Source organism: Mytilus galloprovincialis, chromosome 9 (genome assembly GCF_965363235.1).
Source record: "Mytilus galloprovincialis chromosome 9, xbMytGall1.hap1.1, whole genome shotgun sequence".
Taxonomy (NCBI): domain Eukaryota; kingdom Metazoa; phylum Mollusca; class Bivalvia; order Mytilida; family Mytilidae; genus Mytilus; species Mytilus galloprovincialis.
The window spans coordinates 49,308,988-49,324,942 of NC_134846.1; the positions used below are offsets into that span (position 1 = coordinate 49,308,988).

Here is a 15,955-nt window from a genome sequence, read left to right on the forward strand (position 1 = left end):
TTTTGCTAGCTCAGTTTTCTATTGTTAGTTTTCTTTTATTGTTGAAGGCTGCCAGAAGACACTCCGGTCTTCGGTAAGAAAACTAGCAATCCCAGTCAGTTAAGATAGGAGTCGAGCGCATTCGCCTTAACAGGGTTGAATTTACACCTTCATGCTTACTGGCTAATTATTACTGTTAGATATATATATATCCCCTAAATAAAGGACGGTACCTAAAGATAAATTTATTCATAATTAACATTGACAGTGTGTAAAAGAACATCATCATATATATATACATATATATATATAGATATGAGTGAATTATTCTACAAGATACGAGTTGTATATATATATATATATATATATATATATATACAACTCGTCTAAACATCAACCCAACAATGTTAGATCTGTAAATTTGCTTTCGCAAATTTTTGGTTCTTCCCTCGGCGGGATTCGAACCCATGCTACTGTGATATCGTGACACCAAATCGCCTGCACTGCAGCCGTCCCGCTAGACCACACGACCACCTGGGCTCTACATATATATACAAAAAAGATGTGGAATGATTGCCAATGAGAGAACCGTCAATAAGAGACCATCATGTTGGTTTTTAAAATATCTCTCACCTAATCATACTCGTTACTTGAAAGTCATATATGGTCCGTCTTTACCATACATTCTTAATTTTGTTGCGATAATTTGATAATTAGTACAATTATAAGGTATGTGGCTTTCTAGAATTAATTTATATATCACACCGATCAATATATGTACCAGAACTCATGCATAACGTGTCTTATTAACAAATAACATAAGATGTCGGTAAGAATTTCGTGTAGATTGTAGCGTTATTCATCGGGAGAAAAGCTATAGTAAAAATATTACTCAATGTACAACAAAGTTGTGATAACACACGAAGGAAAACAAAATAAAGGGTGGAATGACATTCTCGTTTTTTTTTTAAATCTAAAGCTTATGATATTATTAGGTGACTTACCTTGTGAATGTATAGCAATTCTTGATTGTTTATTACTTCTTCTGCATACTCGGAAGTCGATTTAACGCACTTGTTTTCATATTATTTGAGTATGACTTAGTTGGATTGGTGACCGTGTTGTATATCGATTAAATATTAACCTATCTAAATGTATCCAATCATAAAAAAATACAAGCTAACTATCTGCAAACAGTTTTAACGTGGAAGATATCACTTAATAATCGATCAATAAATATTGAATACATGTGTATGGAAATTTCAATAAAAAAGACGTGATTTGGTCAAATGCAGGTTTACAAGAATGTAATGATTTAATTGTTTTACCACTCAACATGCTCAACAAAAATAAAATCAGAATAATTCACAAGGACAGTGATAAATAGTACAATTGGGATTGTATAATCTCTATTTGTATTATATTCCAAGGGGGGAATCTACGTCATCACGCAGGGTGTAGGCGATTGAAATTGGACCACCATCTTGTCGCTTCAAGGTAAGAATTTTACTTAGTATGCCAGTTATATGAGGGTTATGATTATACAAAATAGTCCACCAAAGACTATATAAAGTAGGAAAATTAATGAGCCATCGCTCAATATTAATAGTTATCTCAATTTTGCAAACACCTCGATACCAGTTTTAGGAATTAGGTCAAACATGCAGGATATCGGCTAAATTTTTCATAACAACATCTTGATTATCAAGAACTGCCTACTTTATCAACAAATAAACATGTCCGAATTCTTTATTGTACTCGGGAAAATAATTGTAACTCATGAATATCCGTCATTTGGTCGAAAAACGTCTTATTTTTAAAAAATGGAAAAAGGATGTCGGCAACACATCGAATATCGAAGGATGTCGGGGACACATCATATACTATTTTTAACACATATGTTATTCAACATGTGACTAGATCTAATTTCTTTTTTTTTTCAGATAAAACTAATGGTCATGACAAGACGCAAATCAAACTTAAACTTGTGCAGGCGGAAACGATCGCGAATACAACCTGATGTTGACCAGCCGATCAGATCGCCCACTAAATCGCGATCCGTAAAAAAATCAAAACCATGCAAATCCTCATTTGTCATCAAAATAAAAACGCCAGGCAAAAAAAATAAGTTTCACCCAATGTCAATTACTGAAGAAATTTCAACAAAACCACCAGTAGACTTGAGCAAAGGCCACGATAAAGGACCAACAGGGCCATGCATACGATTGTTTGCAGATCAACTTCAAAACGACATGTTACATGAAATGGAACATGAAGTAAAGGATCCCCAAAAATATGACAAACTGCAAGAATTGATAGCACTTGCTCCTGCAGTTCTTAATCAAAACAATTGTGCTGATTCCATCGTTAAGTTCTTCAAGGTTGTATCAGACGGAAAATTTCCCCTTGACAATATTGCGTTTCTCTTATGAATTAGTTAACTTTTTCAGCACTTCAAACACTTATGAAATGCGTTACATGGACAGTACAAAAAGGTTTTGGAAACTTGGATGGATATTATTTGGCAGCAAGTTTGTTCGATTCCATTCACCATTTTTTTTCTTAAAATGTACTGTACCAAGTCAGGAAAATTGCCATTGTTAAATAATAGTTCGTTTCTATGTTTGTTACATTTTCATGTTGTATTTCTGTTGTGTCGTAGTTTTCCTCTTATATTTGATGCGTTTCCCTCAGTTTAAGTTTATAACCCGGATTTGTTTTTATTTCTCGATTTATGATTTTCAAACAGCGGTACACTACTGTTGCTTTTATTAAACACCCGGTAGATGAAGGGCCAGATGAAATGTCATATATATATATATACGACGCATATATATCAGTATAGTATATATATATATAGTATCAAAAAGACTTGGTCCAATATTTGACCCTTGTGGAACCCCTGGCTTAACTGAAACGAAATCTGATTTTCACCTTCTAAAACTTTTTTTTCTCGAATATTTACAAAAATTGAATCCTGTTTTTTTAATCGTATCTTTATAATGGTTGATAAAATCAAAGGACAATTACATTGTTAATATATTAGTGTGTCCCCGACATCCTTCGATATTCGATGTGTTGCCGACATCCTTTTTCCATTTTTAAAAAGTAAGAAGTTTTTCGACCATAATGACGGATATTTGTGATTAACAAGTGTTTTCCCGAGTACAATAAAGAATTCGGACATATTCATTTGTTGATAAAGTAGGCGGTTCTTGATAATCAAGATGTTGTTATGAAAAATTTTGCCGATATCCTGCATGTTTGACCTAATTCCTAAAACTGGCATCGAAGTGTTTACAAAATTGAGATAACCAATAATATTGAGCGATGGCTCATTAATTTTCCTACTTTATATAGTCATTGGTGGACTATTTTGTATAATCATAACCATCATATAAGTGGCATAATACGTAAACTTCTTACCTTGAAGCGACAAGATGGTGGTCCAATTTCAATCACCGACACCCTGCGTGATGACGTAGATTCCCCCCTTGTATTCAACACATTAGTGATTTTGACTTGTAGGAATATGCATGTATCTGTTGTAATATTTTAATGTATTGATTATCAATTACATCGATAGAAAAGTTAGCAAATGTGGTGTGATTGCCAATTAGACAACTGCTTATCAGATTTAAACAAACTGAAGTTACAGTAAACCCATAAATGCAACGGTCAGGTCTTCAACAATAAGAAAAACTACACTATATAGTCGACCCGAAACTGTAAAATGTGCATTAAATTGAACTAGAAGATTAACGAAAAACAAATATGGCAGACTTGAACTAACGACAACCATTCTACAACCTTCAGAACAGGTTTCTGGTTTTCTCTCTTGGGGGATACAAGTTACACATATGCCAGGTTAAAGAAGACTGTGAGCGCTCAACATACTGTTTGACTATCAAATCAATTTGATATAATGTTGATTTCATACGTACACCGCTTAAGTTGATGCATCATATGAAATCATTTAAACAGAATTATAATGACTAGGTTGTAATAATGTAATAGTAATGGCTATGTTAATCTGCACTTAATCATTCCTGAGACAATATGAATGCAAAAGGTTTTCCCTGCAGCGGGGTTATACGTATTGTTTGCTTTTTTCAGTGGTATGTGTGTGTTTACGTGTTATTTCACAATATGCAAACCATTCGGTGTAAATCTGAAGTACTAATATCATCAGCAAAGATTGACAAGTTTACCATATCATCTTTATTTGATATCGGTTTGAAATCAACAGTCATATGAAATAAATTACACCCTTTCTGTGTCAATGAGTCGTCCATTCTGTGTTCCTACTCTTAGATGCCAAATGTTAGCGAAGGCTAGTAGGTTGATCCGGTTAGAAATCAAACAATCAACCTCCTGAACTTCAGACAAATCAAGGATTTGCATAGCTTAATATGCGGTTTTGTTCATCATTGAAACCATTACGATGACATATAGCTGTTGCTATATTGATATAAAATGTGTTTGATTGAAATGTGTTAGACAAATAACAACTTTATTTCGTTTTATATCTTCTCGGGGGTTTCATAAATAGATGTCGAGAACAATGGACTCTTTTTGAAGCCACCAATTGGATTACAAATAATATCTATAGTCTGTTATTCTGATCTTCTGTGTTTTACCTTTTTATTTTGTCCAATAGAGAACAACTGAACTGCAGCGTACACTCCGTTATTGAGTGGTATTTTTTTATCTGATTGTCAATGTTACAACTACCTGCAAGATACCAAATGACGTAGATTATAGCAATTATAAGTCATCGTACAGTTTAACAACCTTCTCCGGACTTTTTGCTTGATTTCCTTTCATATTTTTCTTTCTGTAAGTTTTGGCATCATTTTATGAAGGGATGAGCATAGTTACCTCGGATGCAAAAAAAAGACATTATATTGTTTTTGTTTTGAATAGGAGTATCACTATTGAAAAGGGACCTGCTTCGTTCAAGATAGAGCACCTTAGTTTTCCCCCAACTTTTTTGTTGATTCTGTGTTCCTCAATATTTCATTCTCTTTGAAGTGTTTAGTTAGTCGCTGCTGTTTTCATTCTTTATTCTTTTGATCATGGTATTTGTCTTCTGGGATTAACTTGTACTCAGAATTTCTTTCCCCTTTTTATTTGAATCGTTGGTAATTTGGTACTTGCTAACAACAAATCGTCAACTATATATTGCAACTGATAAAAACATAACCTAATAATATATAGATTTTTATTTGTATATTACGTCATCACATGTACATCAAGTTGCAATGCAATAACAACCTTCATTAATATGCGGAACATAATATGTCGAGTATAATAATAGATCAATTTTTACAACATTTAAATGATTTTAAGTAAAGGATCTTAACATTGCAACACAATTGGTATAAACATGTTTTAAATAAGGATAACCAAAACTTCATTATTCACATTGTAGATAAATTTTAAAATCTGTTTACCTTGAATCAGTTTTTGAACATAGGTGTTTACTTGACAAATGGCAATTAAGTGATTATTCAAAACAACATGGCGTTCAGCTTTACCTACCATGTGCTGTTCATCTGGTGCAATAAACTCGTAAATAACCTCCTCTTGTCTTATAAAACTAATTGTTAATACTGTTTTATTTCTTTTTTTTTTCACAGACTGTCATTATATTTTTCAGTTTTCTAATTCGTTGCCTATTACAAAGGTTACTAAACTATGTATCTATCTACATCTTGCACACTCAGAGTCATTAGTCAGACACAAGTAGTGTTATCTAGACCTATCGGCTATTTTAAAACTTCAAAGTATGCCATCATAAAGCACAGGAAAATGGTTGATATCTCCACTACAGTCATAGTCATAGCAGAATTACCTAAAATGTAAAATGAAAATATGTGTTGAATTTCAACTTAATAAACATAGTAGCAATTTTCATTAAGAAACGAAAGCACATGTATGTGTAATAGGAGAATCAGTCTTGGTTAAAATCATCAACACCAATATCGAGTTCAAAGCACTGTTTGAAATTAGGCATTACTAAAGCAATATCCTGCGTTTTAATTGCATGTTGCTTTTATTTTCAGTGTTTTTCAGTTTTAAATATCAGTGCTTGCTCTAGGGGCAGTGAATTTCTTTTTTTAATTATCATTTCAAACTTTTTATTCATTAATGTCTGTGATGTTTGTCTACACTACACAGTGTTGGCTACAAGATCACAATTATTAACATGCTTATCCTGTGTGTCTGTTTTTCTCTCACTATAATGGAAATATAAATGACCGTCATAAAAGTAGGAGGTTATGCTACCTATTTAAATAGGATGAATCCCCCAGTTTCCTCAGAAAATGCCTGAACCAAGTTAGGAATATGACAGTTGTTTTCCATTCGTTCCATAAAACTATGGTGATAACGTTTGATTTTGTCAGTTTTTTTACTTTATTTTTAAATTGACATGGTTTGGTACGTTTTTAAACTATCCGCTAACTTCAATGGATCGACCTTTTGTCTTTTGAAATGTATATAACCCTAAAATATGTTTATCTTTTTTTTTTCAAAAGTGTCTAAATTTTAAAGGTATTTTAAAACATTTCTGGATATAGCACAGTCCTGATTATTTAGGAATACACCAATTTTACTATTTTCTAGTTTCCAAATTCTCTCATTAAACCCCATGTAGAGTCTGTGATATTTTACAATTGTTTGTTTTATTATTGTAGTTAATGATACCAAGACACATTTAATGGAATTATGTTTGTGCTAATAAAATATCATTTATTGACAATCTTTCAAGTGTCTGAATTTTGAGCGTTTTTGATGAAATTAAATTTAGAAAATTATTTTTTACGTACACCATTACATTTAATACATGTTCATTTATTTTGCCGGCACTGTCCCCTAGAGAATCAACAGCTATGTAGTTAGTTTCTTGGTATTGACGTGAATTACCAACTTAAGACGATATGCAGACAATCATAATACTTCTTTTCCAAAAATATCTGCAAAAAGATGTGTTCTTTCTATGTGATGCCGTCACAATGGGAGTTTCAGAGAAAAGCAAGAACGTTAGACATCATAATCGAATTTCATCCAATGGCAAACTTAGTTCAAACGAACCACACGTTAGATAAATAAAAATAATTTACAGGTCAGGAAATTATAAATCGAGTTAGAATTAGAGAAACGAATCTATTCTACTCAGAGCAATCTGTGTATTCTGCTGGATCCAAATGCAGATTCACACATAATCTGATATCAGGTGGATATAATTTAATGGTAGTGTTTTATATGCAAGCATTGGTATAATTTTATTACTAATTACAAATAAGCACCTGTTTGTTTTTTGTTTGTTTACAATTCTGTAATATGACTTCTGATTGCATCATAGGTTCAACTAGCGGTCTGTGAGTAATAGCTCAAACATGTTACCCCATGTAATGAAAATGTCATGCTTTGCTGATGGAAACCAATAAAATGATTGTGATAATAAAATATTGGAAGCGTTCTTTAGATATTAAGTGGTTTCGGGATGCTGTAAATACCAAATATGTATCTACTTTTGATCATTTATAATTATTTAAATATTTTAAATAATTATAGATTATGTAACCGAGATCGGCTATAGTCATGTATAACTACAGCCAGCATTCAATGTAGAAAAACTATGGTAGTCAGCACTAAGAGTGAAGAAAATATTGCTGAATGAATGTTGATTTGACTTTCACTGTCTGTCTCTCTGATAATGCCAATTTGGCAATGGTCAATCTGCTCACTTTGAAAGGGAAGTAACAAACAGTTGTTATCAATTCGTTTGGTGTTTTTGATCTTTCGATTTTTGCCATTTGATAAGGGACTTTCTTTTTTTTTAATTTTCATCAGACTTTAGCATTTAGTGTTTTTGTAATTTTAGTTTTTATTCCAAAAAACGAATATACACCAGAAATTTGGGATTTTTTTTTTAATCCGACAGTTATAGATTTGACTCTTCAATTGTCTTTTGGAAATTCTAAGACAATTTACCTCCTTTTTATCGTTTTGTTTTTCATTAACCGAAATCAAAGTATTGTGTCAAACATATAAAAGCACATATATTCAATTAACATGATTTTTTTCGTCCTCGTAAAAGTAATATTCGACTTGTATCTATCCAGTTTTTATTGGTGAAGAAAGCCGGAGTAGAGTGCACCCACTCGTGCGGCGTTCGAACTAACAACCTCAGTGTTGACTGGCTATTGGCTATTGACATTAGTAACTTGAAAGACCATTCGGACACAGAGGCCTTTTTTTAGTTTTAAGAGAATTTTTCAGTAAAAAAAATATTGGCGAAGTACATCTTACATGTAAAAAGTTAATGCATGCAACTGGGTGTTTTTTTTAGTCTTATTTCCTTTTCTGTTTTATATAAATAGTAGTGGGTCTTGGATATGAACTAGAGTTACCCAATGTTGTAAAGAATTGTAACATGCAAGTAAAAAAGAAGCTTTTTATTGACTTTGTGCTGATTTCCATTGTGTACAGAGGCAAATTTACTGCGGTATTAATGGCAGTATTAACTATAAGTACATGCATCTAATTGTAGATAACATAACCAAATACCTATAACCACGTTGAGGTAAGGCGTATTTATAATGCTTTGATACGTTCATTTGATATATAAGACTGAACACAACTTGAACGTTGGTCTCTTTGTTTTATATACACGAGTAAGGTATTGTTAAATTAATTTTGCATATACATGGTAGTTTTACTCATTTTCATACTACGCCACATTTTATCTACAGTGATTTATTTTATTTTAAAAGTGTGCTTACAGCTAGGCCCTTTGTATCCTTTATCACATACACAAAATCTGGTCGAATTACAATATGCATGATCTATGCAGCTGGCATTCTTTGGAGTTGTATTACCGCATTTACTATTTGCTTTGATGCCTAGAAGATATACATAGAAAGTAAACACTTTGAGTACTGTGATTGGAACATACTTATTTTGTACAATTAGTACATACATAAGGTTTCTTAAAACATTTAAAATCAAATAGACAACCTGATCATTTCCGTCAAAGTACTGGCATATACAGTTTTGTTATTCTGCATTTAGTAATTGAGAGAATTTACTTGATCGTTGGTTGATTAACTGTGTTACGATGGAAATATAGTCTACAAACAAATAAGAACTCTTTATAAACTGTTCTCAATTGGAGATTACTAATTTTTTAAGCAGAGAAGTTGGGAGTCCTTAAATAATCCATTGCACGGTGTTCTAAAGGAAATTTGTAAAATTTATTACATTATAGTGATACATGTAGCAAACATCCAATTATAAAGAAATAAGAAAGTTTAATGTATTTTCGTGGACAACATTTACTAGAAGGTGCCCCCGAAATCGCCTTTTCTGTCATGTTTGTTGAAAAAGGATTGCACAAAACACTCCATTTATAGGTCATTTCACAAATATTTTCGACTTTGTCTATTTTCAAAGGAGTAACGGCTCAATTGAGTTGGTATCTTCATTTCGTAGTAGAGAACCTATATTGGAGCAAGATCCCGTTTTGTGAAAAGAAATGAAGATTTTTTTCAAAGTGTTCCTTCTAAATGCATGCCAACTTTAAAAATGCATATTATTGGCACAGCTTAACTCGATGATGTGTATTACATACTTTTTAATTTACTTTTTGATTAATGATTTTTTCCGTTTAATCAATAGTTCTTTTAACATTTATATGGATCTACTCAAACACATTGGTCAATCAAATTGTTATGGCAGAGCATGACTCCGCGGAATTTTACAGCAAGAAAAACAAAAAAATAATAATCACCCTTTTGCCGTTTTTGCTGCAAAGAAATAACTATCAAGGCTAGCTTAGAATGTTTGTTTAATTCATACTGATGACAAAATTGAAACTATATATTTAAATTTGATCAGTACCAGTCTTTACAGGTAATCATAGCGAACTTAATATTTAGATTTTCATCAGAAAACTTATCATGGATTTAGTGCTCTATTTAAAATTTTTAAACAGTTTCTATTAAAAAATACACATACGAGGTTTACAGGTGGTGTCTGGATAAAAAGACTTCTTGCATGTACAATTTCCTTTGCAATCCGCGTTGACATCTGCACACGGTTTGTTGACATTACAGGGTGAACCCACCGCAATTTCTGAAATCACAGCAAATACCATGATTTAAGATTCATATAAAAAAATCAAATGTAAGAAAATGAATATAAAGCACATTTATAAAATATCACTTACTACATAAATTGTATGCATCAGAAGTGCTTTTCTTGGTTTTATTTTATCAATAACTCAAAACCCAAAATTGAAATTCATAAACATATAAGTGTCATAATAAATGAAGAGCTATCTTGCCTAACAATCAAATAAAACGAAATCCACTTAGGTTTTATTGTTTGCTTGATTGCCTGAAGGAGAAACTAGTGGATTGTATAAATCAACTGTAGTGATCCACACCTCAATAAAAATTTATATACAAACGTTTTGTTAATTCTTGTAACGTCATTGTCCGGAGATACGCAAATGGACAACCCTGTTATATTATTTGGTTGTAAGCAGAAAATTACATATATGAATAATATCAATATGATATGTTTTACAATTCAAAATTCCTCGATGCATGTTGAATTATTTAAAAGCGGAAAAAAATAAATAAAGATTATATATGCCTTTGCATTGACTATCTAATACATGTTTTTAGTCAACAGAAGAAGGTGTGTTTAAAGTGGTACCTATCAATACAGGGAGATAACTCTGTAAAATCAGCTAAACGTTTCAATCACGTTGTATTGTTAAGGAAATATAAAGCTTTCCAATGTTAAAAATTAGTGTTTGTCAAACTGCTATATAACCAATGGAATTATTCTGATGGAATGGTTGGTTCAAATATTTTGAAATGTTTATGTTATTGTCGAAGGGTCAAAGTAAATATCTTGTAAAAGAAATTTTAAAAGTTAAAGGAGCCAATTTAATTTTATTCAAGGTGTTGAGTACCACTTTAAGTCTGGTTTATTCATTCATTGATTTTGTAGTTAACACTGATTACATATCCTATACTCACTGTCTACACACTTATTGGTTTGCCTGTAAAACATTGCTGTGCACTGACATGTTTTGTCTTTGCAGCCTGTGTTTGTAGTATTTGCCGAACAGCTTACATTGGTTGTACATGTTCCTCCCAGAGGGATTCCAGTTCCTGCTTGAAACGTAGATAAAAGATTTTGCATTCCACCTTATGGCACTTCTTTTTTTCCTACCTTATGTTTTGTTTTTAATTTTGATACGTGTGGATATGAGTCTGAAGGCTGCCAAGTCGATTAAATTTCAGTAGGATCTGGAGATATGTTACCGAATACTCAGCTGAGTGGAATTGAGGAAACCTTTATCATAAATAAAAGTTGATCAATGCTCGGATTTTTTCCAAAGTAAGTATTCCTCGTTTTTGTTTGTTTTGTCATTTTGTCCTAGACGAATGAGATTTAAATGCCCCTTTTTATCTTTTATCCATTTTTCTTAACTGTAATTAGAAACTTTTAATATCAAACTCGAATGCGTGCAAATTTTTCTTCCTGGCATATGGGAATCTTGGGAAATATTTAATTTGTCAACTCTAATTCATTTTAAAAAATATACACACGTTACTTGTGTTCCAAAAGTTATTCCTATTCTAAATCGTCATTCGGTGGTACCCTATTACCGGACTTAATCACAACATTAAACGGTTTCCTGTTAATAAACGTTGAATTTTTCAAAAATTCGAAGGATTTTCTTATCCCAGGAATGGATTACCTTAGTCGTATTTGGAAAAACTTTTAGGAATTTTGGGTCCTCAATGTTCTTCAACTTTGTACGTATTAGGATTTTTAACTATTTTGATTTGAGCGTCATTGATGAGTCTTCTGTATACGAGACGCGCGTCTTGCGTATTAGATTATAATCCTGGGATGTTTTATAACTATTTACACCACTGCGTCAATGCCACTGCTGGTGGAAGTTTCGTCCTCGAGGGTATCATCAGCCCAGTAGTCAGCATTTCGGTGTAGACATGAATATCAATTATATGGTAATTTTTATAAATTTTCTGTAAATAAACATTGAATTTTTCGAAAAACTAAGGATTTTATTATCATAGGAATAGATAACCTTATGCGTATTTGGCACAACTTTTAGAAATTTTGTGTTCATAATGCTCTTCAACTTTGTATGTATTTGGCTTTTAAACCTTTTTGATCTGAGCGTCACTGATGCGTCTTATGTAGACAAAACGCGCGTCTGGCGTATAAGATTATAATCCTAGTACCTTTGATAACTATTATGTCACAAACACATGCTACATATAGATGCTCATCTGATTTTTTATGTGTGTGTATATATATGTTCGTACATTTCTGAATGTTTTCAAACATTTGACGATACCAATTTTACTAAACTGATTATGAATTTCGAAACGACCTTAAATGTTTGAGCGGAAAAAAAAAACAGATTACAATTGACAGTCGATAAACATTTGACTGATAACTGCTTAGTCTTTTTTCAGCATTGATTTGTATATTTGAATTGTTCTTCTTCAAAACTGCTTAAATACGTTAATTACTACCTGCAGAAACTGCACATTGAAAACAAAGTGACACCAGTGGATAAACAATAAGAACTAACGTGCACAGATTGGCCTGAAAATACAGAAAAAAACAGTTGCTGTATGTTTACACCTTTTAGCAGACTTATCAAAATGATGGTCACAACAAATATTATGTCTGTTTTGGTTGCTCACCATTTTTTTTTAATTTATAACAGCACTATGAACAACTGTAATTCAAGCGGAGAGTTAATACTTCAGAAAATGCCTGTTCCTGTAAGAAATATGTTACTTTAAGTTGTTTCGATGATTTATATGATTTCAGCTTTCCAATTGTGAACTTTCCATTTCTAAGTAGCAGCATTCCAGCAGCACCTGCATACGGGGTATATATCTCCCAATTGATACGATATTCCCGTGCTTGCATTTCCTATCATGATTTTCTTGATAGAGGGTTACTGCTCACAAGGAAGCTATTAAACCAAGAGTTCCAAATGGTGAAGTTGAAATCATCCCTTCGTAAATTTTACGGACGCCATCACGAGTTGGTTGACCGTTATGGAATAACCGTTTCACAAATGATATCGGATATGTTCCTTACGTCGTAACTACAATCCCCTTCCCTTTCATGAATGTGACCTACCGAATTAGACTATTTACCGGATTTGTAATCACATAAGCAACACGACGGGTGCCACATGTGGAGCAGGATCTGCTTACCCTTCCGGAGCACCTGAGATCACCCCTAGTTTTTGGTGGGGTTCGTGTTGTTTATTCTTTAGTGTTCTATGTTGTGTCATGTGTACTATTGTTTTTCTGTTTGTCTTTTTCATTTTTAGCCATGGCGTTGTTAGTTTGTTTTAGATTTATGAGTTTGACTGTCCCTTTGGTATCTTTCGTCCCTCTTTTATAGTGTTTGATTTTGTTAGTTTTTATGGACTTCTCCTTTTCGAATTTGTCTTTAGTAATCTTTGAAATCCTTTCCTAAATGTGTTTTAATAATGCCATACACATATAGTCGATTTCCAGAAACTAACTAAATGTTTAAAATTCGAAGGATTAAGTGTTAACGGACGTTATTTACTAGTTTTAACCATGATTCCTGTCAATATGAAATCTGTCTAGATTTAGTAGCATATACGTAATGTAGTTATGTTAACGTTTGATGCATATACAATGTGCATAGAAGTATTTTCCAGAAAAATGTTGTTAAAATGTTTTGGCTGTGGTTCAATCTTTCCTGTTTTTGCAATTTTAACAAGTTCATGCATAAACTTTTTTTTTTTAAATCAAATCTCGATTTAATATATTTTTACGATTGTAGACTGTATTCGTGTGCATAATTTCAGTATAAGTTTTAATCTGAATTGACGATATTATTTCAGGCATAATTCTACTTTTGATTCAAAACGGTCACGATATATATACATGTATCTAAGTATTCTTATAGATACATATTAAGTTTGAAACTTTGTTGGATTTATTACCAACATACGCTTTAGAGTGCCTCATTTTTACATGAATTATGGACATTTTTATTTTGATTCAAACTTTTCCTATGTATAAAAGAGGGACGAAAAATACCAGGGGTACAGTCAAACTCATAAATCGAAAATATAACTGACAACGCCATGGACAAAAATGAAAAAGACAAACAGACAACAATAAATTCTGTCATATGATTGAAAAACACAAATGGGACAGAACAAAAAAAAAAAAAAACACAATACAATACATGTAAAAAAAAGTATTTTGTAAACAAGCACCTAATTTGAACACACAACATTCCATTCAAATGTATTTTTAATTTCTATATAAGAATAATCTTTAAATAATCGCTACGAAAGCATCTTCAAGATAAATATTAAATATGTAACACATTATAAGATATGAAGAATAGGACATGCTTATTTCCATATATTTAGATCTATAATTAAAATAATTCTTGCAATAAGGCAAATTAAAGTTCTTACCATATTTCAGTTGGTAATGCTTAACTGTATCATCTGTATTTTACAATATTTCAGTATTTATATGATTACGTGATCCTAACTAGTACTGTTATCAACAGAAAAAAACATGTGACATTGTCTCCTAGGAAATTTTATATTTATTTGCAAAGCTTTGTACTATGACATAGAGTTTATTATGTATCGTTCATTTCACATATCTTGACACAATTTCAACTTCCGGCTCACGATAAGATACCCTTGCAATGTTTCACAAATGATTAACATAGAAGGGCTTGAAGTACATGAAACGTCGTTGTATGAGCTTGGATTGCAAAATGATTATTGTGAAAAGAAAACACACAAGGCGTACAAGGTGATAGGAAAACGCACAAGGCGTACAAGCTTTTTTTAAAAATGCCATTTGTTTAAAATGGGAAAATTCACATAAAGTTTATTCCGTATCGGGAACAAATGCATTGGCCACTTTGGCATTTTTGAAGAAGTTGATAAATTGAGATGTTGTTCGCTAGTTAAACTTAAAATAACAAACATATCGAATTCCACTGAAAAGAAACATGTAAAAAAAAAACTTGTCAAATGACAATATCAAACGCTCACCACAACGGAATGGAAGATATCAGTTATATTCCTGACTTGTTATAGGCATTTATTTATGTAGAAAATTGTAAATTAAACCAGGTGTAAAAGCTAGCTAAACCTCTCACTAGTATGACAGTCGCATAATAGTTCACTACATTTGTAATTGACAACGGTTTGCGAGCAAAACAAAAAACTGCATAATCTACATACCAGAATGTCTGTAACAAGTCGGGATTATGACGTTTCCATTCGTTTGGTGTGTTTGAGCCGTTGGTTTTGCCTTTTCATGAGGTACTTTAAGATTTTAATTTTACTTGGAGTTCGTTATTTTTTTTTATTTTACTTTTTTAACTTGTCAACAAAACCTCGAAATCGTCTGGAAATCATGCTTTTTTTTAATAGTATGACTTTAACAACGAAGAGAAGCAATACAATAATCGTTCATATAACATACAATAATGGCCCATTGAAAATGTGAATATCCAAAATTGGCAACACGAGATTAACTTATTAAAGGTTTGACAATTTTGGATATTCATCGATTCTTAGGGGCCACAATTGTTTTATTATACCGAACTAACAGTAGAAAATCCTTTTGAACACTTCCTATATTCTTTAGTAACCAACGCAAGCTGACGTTTGTCGTTTGAAAATGCATTTGTATTCTAGAATTTTTCGAATTTACAAAAAAGGGTAGAATCTTTTTGTAAAATATTGATGGCACTGAAAAGTACAATTTATAAGCGATATCATTGGCTGCTGGCACTTAATGCATGTCCAAAGCCTTATTTCCCCGTCTCTTAATGGGCCTCTAGTGTACCGTGAACGCTACCATTTTGTTTATTTACG

The 15,955-nt window shown here is 32.2% G+C and overlaps 1 long non-coding RNA gene across 1 annotated transcript; it reads right to left on the reverse strand.

Moving 5' to 3' along the window:
- Window positions 1-5,602: 5,602 nt before the first annotated feature.
- On the reverse strand, window positions 5,603-14,624 carry LOC143045192 (uncharacterized). The gene is made up of 6 exons (XR_012968904.1): window positions 14,528-14,624; window positions 12,576-12,648; window positions 11,040-11,174; window positions 10,006-10,122; window positions 8,772-8,891; window positions 5,603-5,836 (listed from the first exon to the last, which is right to left on the reverse strand). It is a non-coding gene; the product is annotated as an uncharacterized LOC143045192 (long non-coding RNA).
- Between the last annotated feature and the right edge of the window lie 1,331 nt (window positions 14,625-15,955).